The 3,036-nt window shown below is 52.1% G+C and overlaps 1 protein-coding gene across 1 annotated transcript in view; it reads right to left on the reverse strand.

Annotated features, from left to right (window-relative positions):
* LOC144491110 (uncharacterized) overlaps positions 1-2,310 on the reverse strand; it is a gene marked incomplete at its 3' end in the record, with an annotated part of 15,149 nt that extends 12,839 nt beyond the window's left edge. Inside the window, exon 1 of the mRNA XM_078208789.1 lies at positions 2,281-2,310. The remainder of the gene's footprint in view (positions 1-2,280) is intronic.
* Between the last annotated feature and the right edge of the window lie 726 nt (positions 2,311-3,036).

The following is a 3,036-nucleotide window of genomic DNA, read 5'->3' on the forward strand; positions in this document are numbered from 1 at the left end:
TTACAAGGATGTTGCCTGGATTGGGGGGCATGCCTTTATGAGGATAGGTTGAGGGAGCTTGGTCTCTTCTCCTGGAGAGACGAAGGATGAGAGGTGACCTGATAGAGGTTTACAAGATGTTGAGAGGTATAGATCGGGTGGACTCTCGGAGGCTTTTTCCCAGGGCTGAAATGGTTGCTACGAGAGGACACAGGTTTATGGTGCTGGGGGGTAGGTACAGAGGAGATGTCAGGGGTAAGTTTTTCACTCAGAGGGTGGTGGGTGAGTGGAATCGGCTGACGTCGGTGGTGGTGGAGGCAAACTCGTTGGGGTCTTTTAAGAGACTTCTGGATGAGTACATGGGATTTAATGGGATTGAGGGCTATAGATAGGCCTAGAGGTGGGGATGTGATCGGCGCAACTTGTGGGCCGAAGGGCCTGTTTGTGCTGTGGCTTTCTATGTTCTATGTTCTATAGAGAGAATGTGACAGAGAGAGAGAGAATGGGACAGAGAGAGAGAGAGAATGGGACAGAGAGAGAGAGAGAGAGATGGGACAGAGAGAGAGAGAGAGAGAGAATGTGACAAGAGAGAATGTGACAGAGAGAGAGAGAGAATGTGACAGAGATAGAGAGAGAGAGATGTGACAGAGAGAGAGAGAATGTGACAGAGAGAGAGAGAGAATGTGACAGAGAGAGAGAATGTGACAGAGAGAGAGAGATAGAGAGAATGTGACAGAGAGAGAGAGAATTGGGACAGAGAGAGAGAGAATGGGACAGAGAGAGAGAGAGAATGGGACAGAGAGAGAGAGAGAGAGAATGGACAGAGAGAGAGAGAGAGAGAGAGAATGGGACAGAGAGAGAGAATGGGACAGAGAGAGAGAGAGAGAGAGAATGGGACAGAGAGAGAGAGAGAGAGAGAATGTGACAGAGAGAGAGAGATAGAGAGAATGGACAAAGAGAGAGAGAGAATGTGACAGAGAGAGAGAGAGAGAATGGGACAGAGAGAGAGAGAGAATGTGACAGAAAGAGAGAGATAGAGAGAAGTGACAGAGAGAGAGAGAGAGAGAGAATGTGACAGAGAGAGAGAGAGAATGTGACAGAGAGAGAGAGATGAGAGAATGTGACAGAGAGAGAGAGATAGAGAGAATGGGACAAAGAGAGAGAGAATGTGACAGAGAGAGAGAGAGATAATGTGACAGAGAGAGAGAGATAGAGAGAATGGACAAAGAGAGAGAGAGATGTGACAGAGAGAGAGAGAGAGAATGGGACAGAGAGAGAGAGAGAATGACAGAAGAGAGAGATAGAGAGAATGTGACAGAGAGAGAGAGAGAGAGAGAGAATGTGACAGAGAGAGAGAGAGAATGAGACAGAGAGAGAGAGATGGAGAGAATGTGACAGAGAGAGAGAGAGAGAGAATGTGACAGAGAGAGAGAGAGAGAGATAGAGAGAATGGAACAGAGAGAGAGAATGTGACAGAGATAGAGAGAGAGATAGAGAGAATGTGACAGAGAGAGAGATAGAGAGAATGGGACAGAGAGAGAGAGAGAATGGGACAGAGAGAGAGAGAGAGAAGCGGAGGAGCGGGGGCGGGGGGGAAGAGGGGGGTCGATGATCCGACAATCGCTGCGACTGGCCTGGATCACACTGGTCCCAGGTCTAAAAAGCAGCCCCCCCCCCCCCCCCCGCCGGCCCCTGCCCCCGCCCCCCCCCCCCGCTGGCCCCTGCCCCGCCCCCCCCCCCCGCTGGCCCCTGCCCCCGCCCCCCCCCCCCGCTGGCCCCTGCCCCCGCCCCCCCCCCCCCCCGCTGGCCCCTGCCCCCGCCCCCCCCCCCCCCCCGCCCCCTTCCCAGCCCCGGCACAGGCAATTCCCGACCCCTTTCTGCTGAGACAAACCATCGCCCCCGGAACGGGCTCCGGCCTGATTACCGAGAGTGACTGGATCTCAATCTCACTCGCTCGCTCGGCAAAACCCGGTCGATCCCGAAGGAACTCTCCCCTCCCACCACCAGGCGGATTGGGGAAGGGGTCGGGAATCATCCCGTATTGGGTCACACTCCCTCTGCCACCACCAAGCCCAGACCCAGGCCCTGAGCGGTGGGACCTCGGAGGCAGGATATGGAAGTCTGTGGAGGAACTCCCACCCCTACTCTCCGATACTCGATAAAGTTAACCTCCTCCCCGACTAGTTCAATAAACCTTTCCAGCACCATTCACTCCAAACCCTGCTGATGAGGCTCCATCCTCACTCAGCGATTGATCCAGGAGGAAGGGTGAGGCAGAGATACTGAGCGATAGGGACTTACCCGTCTGCGTTCAGCTGGTGTGTGAGTCTCTGTCTGAGGCTGATACATATATATAGCAAAACGGGAGGGTCTATCTCCACATTCATCACAGGAAAGTCACACAAAAATCTTTAATCACCTTAACCTCAGGTATTATATCATTGTCATAAACACATTCATTAACCTGTTAATCTACAGCATGATCCTGTAATAAAACCAATATTTCTCAAGGTCTGCGTGTCACTGAGATGGGATGTAGCCTCTCCCCATTTCACCATCATTGAAATCTGTACTTCTGGAACAACATAAACTCAGTAAAACTTCCCCAGAATTACCAAAACCAAACCAGACACCCGGCTACGTGAGAAGAGGATTCGGTTCCAAAATCACGGCCTAAGAGCTGCGGCTATTGGAGTATCTTCAAGGAAGAGACGACATGGACAGAGTGGACAGTCAGAAGCTTTTTCCCAGGATGGAAGAGTCAATTACTAGGGGGCACAGGTTTAAGAAGTGAGGGAAAGGTTTAAAGGAGATTTTTACCCAGAGGGTGGTGGGTGCCTGGAACTCGCTGCCGGGGGAGACAGTGGAAGCGGATACGGGAGTGACTTTTAAGGGGCATCTTGACAAATACAAGAATAGAATGGCACTAGAGGGATACGGTCCCCGGAAGGGTAGGGGGTTTTAGTTCAGTCGGGGGCAGCATGGTCGGTGCAGGCCTGGAGGGGCCGAAGGGCCTGTTCCTGTGCTGTAATTTTCTTTGTTCTTTGTTTACTATGG

The sequence above is a fragment of the Mustelus asterias genome, unplaced genomic scaffold, assembly GCF_964213995.1.
Source record: "Mustelus asterias unplaced genomic scaffold, sMusAst1.hap1.1 HAP1_SCAFFOLD_4461, whole genome shotgun sequence".
In the NCBI taxonomy this organism is placed as follows: domain Eukaryota; kingdom Metazoa; phylum Chordata; class Chondrichthyes; order Carcharhiniformes; family Triakidae; genus Mustelus; species Mustelus asterias.